Consider the following 13777-nt stretch of genomic DNA (forward strand, 5'->3'; position numbering starts at 1 on the left):
AAGCAATCAAGGCTCCCTCGGGGAGGATATGGATAGATGTCTGTGAACACGACTCATTACTCAAACTGCATACTACAAACAATAAATGAACGTACAGCCAAATACTTTATAACAAAAAATTATGTTTTATTTCTAAATCTACACTTGACAAGAAATGCGACATTCAAATGCAACAACACAACTACCTGTGAGGTTGGGGCAATAGTAGTTGTCAGACGAATCCCTGTTTCACCCACCTTCATTTAACGTGCTCAAAGTTATTCCTCATTCACTGATGGCTGCACCAGGGAAGGCAAACTGTTAGGCTGTAATCAAGTGTTCTCCCATCTGAACTTAGTAAAAAGTTCCTATGTTGCTGCAGCACTGTTACCAATGAGTTTCATGGCCCAACAGGCCAAGTTCTCAGTGTACCCGCTCTTGCAGCACAGAAAGGTTCAGTGATGCAATATGTGTCTTCAAATATTCACCCGTGTGTCCTCCTCAGTTTGGAGAAGTTGAGCTGCTCCGGCCCTCATAGTAGCTCCTGGCAATGCAGGCTCTCTATCAGGAGCATCACTGCAGGAGGTCTCACAGAAGTCAGAGCAGCACTTCGCTTGTGAAGATGCAGTAGGTTGAAATTAATCAACAGGGTTGGGAATAGTTTTTAATATCCCGACTGGAGCCAGTGAGGATGCTACATCATCCACGGCATATCCGGCAATACTCTGCGGTGTGTCCAGGGCAGTTGCTTTGCACAGGTCCAACCTGTAAGTGGTAGCCTCAGTCTCTACTTTGGGCGGTGGCAAAATCCTTTGCAACGTTGTTACGGGTAGCCTCTCCTAACATATGGGGTTGTTGCAGTACGTGGGGATACAGTTGCAGGCTTTTCCTGCGGAAGCGTCCCTCCTGAACAGTTACAAGTCTTGGCACTCATGAAAAAAAATGTAACAGTGGACCACACTGGCATACAGGGTCCCCTCAGCAAGGTGATGCTGGTATAGTACAATGCAATGGTGCTGGGATTTACACAAACTCCCATTTCTCTTTGGGAGCTTGTGATGAGGGCAGTTTCTGCCTGCACCACAAGCTCCATTAGCAAAATGGGAGTTTGTGACAGCACCATGTGTGGCCATATCGTAATTGCAGTTTCGGACCACTGACCCAAGGGAGGTAGGTATGAAACCGTAGTGATTTTGGTCGGAAGCAACTTCGACATCATTCTCATTCAGCACACACTGTTCAGCACTGAAGCTTTTCTAGCTTTAGCCAGGGTACGTTATTTCACAAACCGTAACCTGCCAGCACATAGGCTCACTATGTGCTTGCTGCACAACTCTTCTTCCTTCATGCCATTCCTATGCATACACTGCATAGTACTATAGCTCTCATGTAACGTATTCCACTCAGGCATTCATACACCGGTGCTAACCACACATGTACTGCACATTACTGCTCTATCTGGTATACACTCAAAATATAGAGTTTTTAATATCGAGTTACATTAATATCGAGTTAAAAATATAGAATGGACAGAATATCGAATGGACAGAATATAGACTACAAAAATATCGAATAAAATAGCATTAATATCGAATTAAAAATATAGAATGGACAAAATATCGAATGGACAGAATATAGAAAACAAAAATATAGAATGGACAGAATATAGACAACAAAAATATAGAATGGACAGAATATAGACAACAAAAATATCGAATTTGAGGTAAGTTAATATTAATTTTTTATTAGTATCCAGTGTTTTTTATGTTAGTATATGTGTGGAAAGTGTATATTTATTTTAGAATTTATTTTAATTAATTCATTTCAGGGTATTTAATTTTTGCGTAATATAATTCTTTCGCGGGTTGTGGGTTTATAGGGGAATAGGGTGGGCAGTAATTAAATTATAATTAATTAAATATGTTAATTTATTTGTTGGTATTCATTTTGAATTAATTGGTAATTAATAATTAATTGGTAATTAATTAAAATATAGTTGGTAGTTAATTTTAATTAATTGAATAATTGATAATTATGTTAATTTTATTAATGTATTTTCTGTAGCGGGTTGTGGGTTTATAGGGGAATAGGGTGGGAAGTAATTTAATTATAATTAATTTAATGTTCTAATTTATTTATTGGTATTTATTTTTAATTAATTGATATTTAAATTTGTAATTGGTAATTAATAAAAACATAATTGGTAATTAATGTTAATTAATGGATTAATTGATAATTATGTTAATTGTATTAATTTATTTTCTGTAGCGGGTTGTGGGTTTATAGGGTAATAGGGTGGAAAGTAATTTAATTATAATTATTTAAATATTTTAATTTATTTATTGGTATTTAATTTGAATTAAGTGATAGTAAAATATGAAATTGATAATTAAATAAAATATAGTTGGTAATTAATTGATACATTGTTAATTATGTTAATTGTATTACATTTATTTTCTGTTGCGGGTTGTGGGTTTGTAGGGGAATAGGGTGGGAAGTAATTTAAGTGTAATTAATTAAATATTTTAATGTATTTATTGCTTTTGTTTTGTTGTAATTTTTAAATATTTTTTTAATTCTTGATTAATTAATTGTTAATTGGTAAATAATTTGTATTAATAGGTAATTATTTGTAATAATTATTTTTATTTTTATTTTTAATTGATTAATTATTATATTAGTTGAAATTGTTAATTATGTTTAATTAATTTGTAATTGGTATTAATATTTAATTTCTTTTTATTCATATATGAAGTATTTAATTTCTTTACTGTTGCACTCTCTGGAGTGTGAATAGTAATTTTTACCCTCCCGCTATCCAACGCTTTCCTTACTGTTGCACTCACTGGAGTGGGAATAGTAATTTTTACTCCTACGCTATTCAACACTTTCCCTACTGTTGCACTCTGTGGAGTGGGAATAGTAATTTTTACTACTACGCTATCCAACGCTTTCCTTACTGATGTACTCTCTGGAGTGGGAATAGTATTTTTTACCCTCCCGCTATCCAACGCTTTCCCTACTGTTGCACTCTCTGGAGTGGGAATAGTAATTTTTACCCTCCCGCTATCCTTTGCTTTCCCAACTGTTGCAATCACTGGAGTGGAAATAGTGAATGTTATGCTGACGCTATCCAACGCTTTCCCTACTGTTGCACTCTCTGGAGTAGCAATAGTAATTTTTACCCCTACACGATCCAACGCTTTCACTACTGTTGCACTCTCTGAAGTGGGAATAGTAATTTTTACCCTCCCGCTATACAACGCTTTCCCTACTGTTGCACTCATTGGAGTGGGAATAGTAATTTTTACCCCTACGCTATCCAATGCTTTCCCTACTGTTGCACTAATTGGAGTGGGAATAGTAATTTTTACCCTCCCGCTATCCAAAGCTTTCCCTACTGTTGCACTCTCTGGAGTGGGAATAGTAATTTTAACCCTCCTGCTATCCAACGCTTTCCCTACTGTTGCACTCTCTGGAGTGGGAATAGTAATTTTTACCCCTACGCTATCCAACACTTTTCCTACTGTTGCACTCACTGGAGTGGGACTAGTAATTTTAACCCTCCCGCTATCCAACGCTTTCCCTACTGTTGCACTCTCTGGAGTGGGAATAGTAATTTTTACCCTCCCGCTATCCAATGCTTTCCCTACCGTTGCACTCACTGGAGTGGGAATAGTAAATGTTATGCCTACGCTATCCAACGCTTTCCCTGTTATGCTGATGCTATCCAACGCTTTCCCTACTGTTGCACTCTCTGGAGTAGCAATAGTAATTTGTACCCCTACGCGATCCAACGCTTTCACTACTGTTGCACTCTCTGGAGTGGGTATAGCAATTTGTACCCCTACGCTATCCAACGCTTTCCCTACTGTTGCACTAACTGGAGTGGTACTAGTAATTTTAACCCTCCCGCTAGCCAACGCTTTCCCTACTGTTGCACTCTCTGGAGTGGGAATAGTAATTTTTACTACTACGCTATCCAACGCTCTCCCTACTGATGTACTCTCTGGAGTGGGAATAGTACTTTTTTACCCTCCCGCTATACAACGCTTTCCCTACTGTTGCACTCATTGGAGTGGCAATAGTAATTTTTTCCCCTACACTATCCATTGCTTTCCCTACTGTTGCACTAATTGGAGTGGGAATAGTAATTTTCACCCTCCCGCTATCCAACGCTTTCCCTACTGTTGCACTCTCTGGAGTGGGAATAGTAATTTTAACCCTCCCGCTATCACAAGCTTTCCCTACTGTTGCACTCTCTGGAGTAGCAATAGTAATTTGCACCCCTACGCGATCCAACGCTTTCACTACTGTTGCACTCTCTGGAGTGGGAATAGTAATTTTTACCCTCCCGCTATACAACGCTTTCCCTACTGTTGCACTCATTGGAATGGCAATAGTAATTTTTGCCCCTAAACTATCCAATGCTTTCCCTACTGTTGCACTAATTGGAGTGGGAATAGTAATTTTCACCCTCCCGCTATCCAACGCTTTCCCTACTGTTGCACTCTCTGGAGTGGGAATAGTAATTGTAACCCTCCCGCTAACCATCGCTTTCCCTACTGTTGCACTCTCTGGAGTGTGAATAGTAATTTTTACCCCTACGCTATCCAACGCTTTCCCTACTGTTGCACTCACTGGAGTGGGACTAGTAATTTTAACCCTCCCACTATCCAACGCTTTCCCTACTGTTGTACTCTCTGGAGTGGGAATAGTAATTTTTACCCTTCCGCTATCCAATGCTTTCCCTACTGTTGCACTCACTGGAGTTGGAATAGTAAATTTTATGCCTACGCTATCCAACGCTTTCCCTACTGTTGCACTCTCTGGAGTGGGAATAGTAATTTTTACCCCTACGCTATCCAACGCTTTCCCTACTGTTGCACTCACGGGATTGCGAATAGTAATTTTTACTCCTACGCTATCCAACTCTTTCCCTACTGTTGCAGTTTGTGGAGTAGAAATAGTAATTTTTAGTACTACGCTATCCAACGCTTTCCCTACTGTTGCACTCTCTGGAGTGGGGATAGTAATTTTAACCCTCCCGCTATCCAACGCTTTCCCTACTGTTGCACTCTCTGGAGTGCTTTACCCCTACGCTATCCAACGCTTTCCCTACTGTTGCACTCACTGGAGTGGGAATAGTAATTTTAACCCTCCCACTATCCAATGCTTTCCCTACTGTTGCACTCTTTGGAGTGGGAATAGTAATTTTTATGCCTACGCTATCCAACGCTTTCCCTACTGTTGCACTCTCTGGAGTGGGAATAGTAATTTTTACCCCTACGCTATCCAACGCTTTCCCTACTGTTGCACTCACTGGATTGGGAATAGTAATTTTTACTCCTACGCTATCCAACACTTTCCCTACTGTTGCAGTCTGTGGAGTAGGAATTGTAATTTCTAGTACTACGTTATCCAATGCTTTCCCTACTGTTGTACTCTCTGGAGTGGGAATAGTAATTTTTACCCTTCCACTATCCAATGCTTTCCCTACTGTTGCACTCATTGGAGTGGGAATAGTAAGTTTTTTTCCCTACGCTATCAAACGCTTTTCCTACTGTTGCACTCTCTGGAGTGGGAATAGTAATTTTTACCTCTACGCTATCCAACGCTTTCCCTACTGTTGCACTCACTGGATTGGGAATAGTAATTTTTACTCCTACGCTATCCAACACTTTCCCTACTGTTGCAGTCTGTGGAGTAGGAATTGTAATTTCTAGTACTACGTTATCCAATGCTTTCCCTACTGTTGTACTCTCTGGAGTGGGAATAGTAATTTTTACCCTCCCACTATCCAACGCTTTCCCTACTGTTGCAATCTCTGGAATGGGAATAGTAATTTTAACCCTCCCGCTATCCAAAGCGTTCCCTACTGTTGAACTTTCGGGAGTGGGAATAGTAATTTTTGCCCCTACGCTATCCAATGCTTTCCCTACTGTTGCACTCTCGGAATAGTAATTTTAACTCTCCTGCTATCCAACGCTTTCCCTACTATTGCACTCTCTGGAGTGGGAATAGTAATTTATACCCTCCCGCTATTTAATTCTTTCTCTACTGTTGCACTCACTGGAGTGGTAATAGTAAATGTTACCCTCCTGCTATCCTATGGTAAAAATACAGTATATTTTGTATTAATATTATGTTTATATATATTTATATATATGTATGTGTTAAAAAAATGTATTGTATAAATTTTTTTTTACTTACATTAATTATTTATTAATTTTAAGGTTATTTAAGTATTTTAAGTATGTTTAAGTTAATTATATTTATTATTTCATTAGTTTTACATTACTTTTAAGATATTTAAAAAATTTGATATTTTGACTAACTATATATTTTTTTACATCGCTATTTGTTATTCAATATTTTTGTACTTACCTATTTGGAGATAGGAAGTCGATATTTTGGTATTCTATATTTTTTACTCGATATTTTACTACATCGATATTTATGTCATCAATATTATGTCAGTGATCCGCTCTATCCATGTAGTGGACCCTTCCCAGGCACACATCCATCTAACACAGTCACTACTCCTGCTCTATGCAGCACACCCTATGATGTAAGCCAAGAAGATCTAAGCACACACCAGCAGGACTTTCAAAAAGGTGAGTAATGCTGTAGGCTGTAGGCCTCACTCCAGTGACACAGGGAACAGTCCTGTTCGCTACTACTGATCACTACACAGTATGCTGCCACCACCGCGCTCTTGCTGCTTAACTACTGGCGAAAGCGATCACCTTCTCCCACTAGGAGGATAAAGCTCCGGCACCCTTCCTTGTATAACAATACCGGCACACATGCAAGATCAATGTTTGCATAAGACAAAATAAATCATCATCAGGAATCCAGACAACGGTACAGTTGGGCACTCGGGGCAGGAAAGCACGTCTCCTACCATATATAGGGATTTTCTGTCCCAACAGTCCCTAAATACAGACCTTTCTTTGTTCAACTTCTTTCCTAAATATGTGAATGTATGTTACCACCCACACTAAGCACTGATGGTTCCATTGCATTCAAGTGTTAGGTGGTAGGCTTTTGTCACATTCACCAAATGTCATACAATTTTCAATTTTATCCGATTATCTGTTTCCCTGAATATGTCTATTTCCCCTTGCTCACTGTGCCAATGGATTCATGCTAGTCTGGCTCTTAAGAGATAATACCCCGAAACCGGTCCCAGGATGTTTGTTTCTGGTCCATGTAGGACCTGGTCTGGTAGTTCGGTCTAGTCTGTTCCCATGAGAACAGGGTCGACTGTTATGAATATGACTGAGTGCAAACAGGGGTAGCGTAGGAAGCAAAAGAACTATAGATTAAACCCAGAACTGTGACTGGAGGTGAGTGATTGTATGGTTTCATCACTACGTCCATCATCTTGTTGTGTTTGCTAAGTTTGCCCTAAGTGGCCAAGGGTATGCCCAGACATAGGTCCCTTGCTCACTGTGCCACTGGATTCTAGCTAGCCTGGCTGATGAGGGGCAATACCCCAAAACCAGTCCAAGGATTCGTGTTACTGGTCCAGAGAGGTTCTGGCCTGGCAGTTCAAGTAGGACTTTTCCCATGAGGAACAGGGTCAGGACTGTCAAGACTGTCAAGACAGGGTCAAGACCCCATCGGCCGTCACCTACCAAGCCGGACATCGGACATTGTTTGACATGGTTCTTCAGGGTTTTATCTGTCTCTCCCCTCAACTGCTTTGTTACCCCTGGAGTACTTTTCCCCCTTCAGATCTACCTGACTCTGTCTGCTGTCCTCTCCCCTGTTTACCTCTCCCCCACTAACTTCCATTCCCGATATGGCATGTGTCTTGTATATGCTACGTGCTAATTATTGTATAATATTGTGTAAGCTCACAATTGTTACTCCTAAGCATATACTGGTAACTGCAACTGTAACTGATGTAACTATGTAACAATGTTCTGAAACAATGTGCTATGTCATGTAAAGCGCTCTTATGCCTCCTGGTCTAGCCAGTGCTATATAAAACTTTTCAAGCAAACAAACAAACAAGACTGATTTGCATATGGCTAGGTCCAAACTGGGGTGGCATAGTGAGAAATAGAATGATGGATTAAAGCCAGATCTGTGACTGGGGGAGAGTGGTTGAACAGTTTCCATCCATCATCTTGTTGTGTGTGTTGTAGAGGACAAGTAGCAGGTGAAAGATATATTGTAAGTATCAAAATGTGTCCATTACAATGAGGCACAGGAACCAAGTGCAAAAAGAGAGCAAAAACAGATGAGAGAAGGAATGGGAAGGAGGAAGTAGGAGGAGGGGAACAGGTTATAGTGAATAGATATGAAAACTAACATGAGCCAAGCAGCTAAATAGGTAAGTAGTCAGGGGAGACCGGAATGTACAGTGAAGCAAATGAAAAGAAAAGCAATTTAATGTAATGTAAAGTAAAATAACGTAAAAAAAGACATAGTAAAGGGAAGTAGATACTTATAGGGAATTAGGAGGGAGGGAAGGCAATTGCCTGATGGTGCCTGCAAGGGACCTAGAGAAGGGCTAACTATCACAAAAAACCTAAAAAAACGTAATTTACGAATGTCCAAAGAAGCATCAATAACATTGTGGTTAGTATCGCGAAAGGGTGGATTATTAAGCTGTCACATTGCCAAGTGCTATAAAAGGACATCAGATGCTTTCAAAGGCCCCAAGCCTATTGTTGAATTAAGAGAGACGTTCATAGACTGCTACTTTATTGAGCTTTAGTAACCATTTGTCACAAGGCTGATTGGAGGGATGCCAACAATGGTGAAGGGTCCATATTTAGGTCCTGTATAAACCAGAAGCCACTCCCTGGAATAGTCCCATTGATTTATGATAATGAAGTACCAGGGAAGATGGGAATCTACACACCGTACCCTCCATGCTGTCCACAGGCAGTTAGCCATTTTGCAATATCACCACTGATCAGTTCTCTGGAGACGAACTTAAGCTATAAAGCCTGGAATATCATGGAATTCCCTTCACTCTACAAACAATCCACTGTTTCAGCCACTTCACTTTCCAGGTCATCCAATATATAGGGGTTTACCCCATATGTAGGGTCACATTGTGCCACAGGGTTGCATTATGATCCTGCAGAGGCAATAGGCCCATGGGGTTTGCAGCTAATACATGGTTAGAGGTGGTGATATTCACTGGGAGGGAAAGATTTGGGAAGCACACGAGATGGCATTCCATGTGCACTCACTTTGAAGCATCCATTTGCCAGCACCATTAAGAGATGAGTTGTGACAACTGAACTGCTAAGTTATACAGTTTCAAGTGAGGTGGCCGGAGTTCATCAGCCGCTGTATTGACCCAGAGTCCAGGTGCGCGGATTCTGAGCATACACTCATTCCAGATATAGGATTATATACCCACCCTAATATTAGATATTAGCTGTCGTGGGAGTTGGAGATGGGAAATGCCAAATATGTAGTTGTGTTGTGTTTGGTTTTAGATTCCGAATGAATATCCCGATTCAAGCCCTTATATAGGTTCAATTCGCATTTCCCTTATATAGGCATAGAAATCCAGTCCTTATTTAGGCATAGCCCATGCTACCCAAATACAGGCATGGCTACTTCCATCCGTTCATCTACGTCACAACGAGTTCTAGGAACACCAGACTCTTAAGCTGTTAGGGACTTCCCCTTGCTTGGATATTAATTATTCCAAGGACTCATTTATTATGCATGAACATCTATTCCTTAGGGGTTCATTCATGACATTCATATGCCCGACTTTACATCAATACTGGCATTCCTAAAAACCTTCAAGGTATAAATATACCTTCACTTGCTTTGGCAAAGCACGGTGTGGTTCAGTGCAGTTTGACTACCTACTTGCACGACGCAGTTTGCTACAGCAAGTGCCGAAGGAAGCCAACTCTCCAGCTGACGCACTGACCAAGAAGCTGTCATCCTCCTGCCGAGAATTCAGCTCTAGTTTTTCTGACTCCCCTTGCGGGGTGTTGATAAATTGAGTCCTGAGACAGAGATATCAACCTCTCTCATTCTAAGGTATAGAACTGATTAGATCCTAGAGAAACCTTCTTGGCAAAACTAAACCTATGCTAAAGACAGCACCTACTTCTTCCCTCGTACTAGACCTGGGTTAGGTACACTGGGGTAGGCTTATTTTAGAAGCACCACTTGAGTATTTTAGCCTGTGTTATTTATTTTTATATATGTCATAGCAACAGACAGTGCTATTACAGTATTATTTTATATTACTGTACGCATTATACTTCGCATTCTGTCTATTATTCTGTCTAACAATTGTAGCAGTTCACCTCTCTTGCATGAGAAAGAAGACTGTTCAATAAACCCTTTTTTATTGAAACGCCCGTCTCTCTATTTCTGTGCAAACTCTGTAGAAACGAAGCATGCACAATTGACTGAGTGAAATAGTTATCTAATGTTTCCACGACTCTGAAGATATTGTTCCGGTTCTAGGGGGAACAAAGTTGTTATGTTTATGCGGTTGTCAGAAACGAATCCCTTTTTGTTTATTCAAAAAAGATTCTAGTGACCTCTGAGTTAGCTGGCACACACAATAAGGTTTAGTATACTCGATAGAGACACACTGACCTCAGTCCTATGTCAAATCTATAGTGTATATTATTCTAATGCGCAGAGTCTATTGGGAATATAGGAACTACACTACAGTTGGACTTAGGGGCAACTGACATTTTGACCATCTGTAATGTTACCCTAAAGCTGCACATTTAGCTGACCCCACTTCAAAAAGTCCTGTTTGGTCTGTGTTACCAGCAGGAGAATGTTACCTTCAGCCATATTCGACATCCCCCTGTAAATACAGTGGCATTAATAACAAACGGCTCTCAGCATCAACTGCAGTTAATAACACTGTTTACATGCCCCATTTGTAACTTTAGATTTTGGGAGAACTTCAGATTTTACCCAGTTGATCTGATATCCTGAAAGGCTTGAAAAAAATATTCAATTATGGACACTACGCAGCAATCGAGGATCCAGGGTGAGATAGCAAGAGGAAGATGTCATCTGATTATCATAATGCTTTTACCCCTCCAACTCCTGTGGGAAACCCTCTCACTTCCTGCAAAATACAGATTTGCTGCTGTTAAGGGATCTAGGGCTAAAGAAAAGAGGAGCAGCGAGAGGGGGAAGTCCTGATGGGTGCCCCTACATACTGGTCGAGATGTGGATATGAAGCCGCCACATGTAACCTTGGCAGAAGTAATGTTGCACAAGAGGTAAATCCAATGCCCTAGGCCAACATGAGATATAACCTAGAAGAGATACCACCACTCCAATCAGTCAAACACTTGATCAGCATACAGGAAAAACAACAATATCTCCTCCAATTCAGATTTTGATTTTCAGAGAACGTGGACCAGTATGCTCAGATGATCACAGAAATTGCAGCCTCTACCTGGTGGAGGTGGCCTCAGATTCTGAGGTGTAGAGGGCATAGTAGAAGGAAGCAAAGAAGTTCACTGTATCAAGGGGGATGTACATTGGCTCCCAGTCAAGTCCCATATTTCAGGGATTGCAAGTTGTGATCTGCCATAGTTAAGTTGCCAAGAGTATGCATTTTTTTTCACCGTGCTCATATCTGCATAACCATGACCAACACTTTCTCCTCTTTTGTTGAGAAAAACTAGTTCACATTATGTTATAACTCTAGCTCGTCCCATGACGCAGGGGTAGTGTAGGCAGTGTATTGCCTAGTGAGATTGCAGACAGCTGCCTGTAGGATGTGGATTTTCTTTTGCCACTTGCATTTCACTAATGTAGGGTCCAGAACGATTCAACCCCTCTCTGTTACTTTACCGGCTGCCCGAGCACCCTCAGGGAGTCATCTAAAAAGCCTTAATTTTAAGCGAGATAGGACTGGATATGGGGACAAAGATGTGCATTATCCTCTCAAAATGTGAAGATAACTGCTTTCATTTATCACCAAACTAGGAGTATCAGAAAGAGCCTGAGAGCAACTGGTCTCAATTTTAAAAGAAATATGGCCCTGGGGGATGGAGTCTCAAAAGACCAAAAAAAGGCTCTAGGTGGAGTACTAGGCTGCCTCCTACCCATCCTGAATGCATTGGGCCTCAAGGAATGGTTACCCCCAGGGCCCCCTGCCCCTTTTAAGCACATTGCTTAAAAGGGGCTTAAATGGGGTCCCTGAGGCTTCAAAATGCTCAGGGAGGGGGACCATGTGGCCCATTTCCCTTATGAAAAAAAGCACAGCTCTGGGGTCTCTCAGGTACATTAAGGCTCAGGTTGGGAGCAGGCAACCTCCATACCCCAGGGTGGTTTGGCCATGAGAGATGGGGTCCCTGGGGCCTGATATGGGCCCCTCCCCATATAAAATAGGTACCAGGGACTATTAAACCTTGGGAAGGAGAGGCAATATGACCCCTTCTTCTCTTAATGGGACTGGCCCCATCCCGGGGCCAATTAAGGAGTGGGTTATGTACCCCCTCACATTAATATATATGTTTTGGTCCTATGGAATGTGGTCCCCGGGTTTGAAGGACAACCCTATGCTGCATATGCCGAAGGCTGTGAGCAGTGAGGGGTTTACAGCCTGCTGGGAGTTTTGCCACACGGCCTGGTGGCAAACCAAGCCATGGCTAAAGCCCCACTGTACATTGCCAAAGACTGTGCTCAGCATCGGCTTGGCTGCCTGTGGGGAGTTGGAAGCAGAACCTTGCTGCAAAGTAGGCCCTGTGGGTAACCCCTTACCAAAGGTTATGCATGGCATGTGGTTAATTGCCTTTGGTTGGTTGCATATGGTGAGATGGACCCTTCAACTGGCTGCAATTCAGGCCCTTCACCCAACTCCTGCCAGTGAGCGGTGAAAGACTGTGTGCAGCATGGTTGGCTGCCTGCAGGTGGGTTGGATATCTCCGGGGGAGGTTGGTCACATGGTCTGGTAAAAGGCCATGAACATCATGGGTTTGGCTTCCTGTGGTTAGTTAGCCACAGATTAGGCCCTGCAACCAACCCCCTGCCACTCACAGCCATAGGCCGAGTGGCGGAGAGTTGACTTTACTTGTGGTAACAAAAATTACTTTATGTGAATAAGCCCTAGATATTCACTGAGAAAAGCAAAGGTTAAAGTAACATTATATTAGGTGTGATAAAAACACCTGTTTTCGTTTTTTTTTTAACTTAGCAATTCAGTGGAAAAAAATAAAAGGTTATAATAATGTTATAGTTAGGTGACTATATCAGTGACAACACAAACATTTTGAACTGATAAAAACACAGAAATTTACCAGTTATAGCTAGCAAAGCTCACTACAACTTGCACACCTGCCATGCTCTGCTTAGGAACTCACATATTTCCTCACTCATGACATATTCTGTGAAATTATTTATGATATCACTGATGACATCTTGAATCACATCATTGATGACATCCCTGATGACTTCACTGTTGACATTATCCAAGCTTCTTTTGTACACATTACTCTATAAACTAGTACAGCATTAGAGATTTGAAAGTAAGCACAAAATAGCTCAGAATGAAATAAAACATAATTAATCCCATCAAAGATACTTAGGTGTAGCAAGCATATGTTATATTCAACATTGACCCTATACCATACACTTCATGAGTTGCCTAGTTCACCTTAACAATTAACCACAGAAAAATGGGAAACCCTGATTGATACATCTGTTTACAATGGTCAGACAAAGTCAAGTTCCTCAAGATACTCAACGTCTGCTCCCAAAAATAATCTCTTACCAAGGACAGCTTTATCTGTATCAAACCCCATATTGTTATCAAATCTAT

The sequence above is a fragment of the Lissotriton helveticus genome, chromosome 6 (assembly GCF_964261635.1).
Source record: "Lissotriton helveticus chromosome 6, aLisHel1.1, whole genome shotgun sequence".
In the NCBI taxonomy this organism is placed as follows: Eukaryota; Metazoa; Chordata; class Amphibia; order Caudata; family Salamandridae; genus Lissotriton; species Lissotriton helveticus.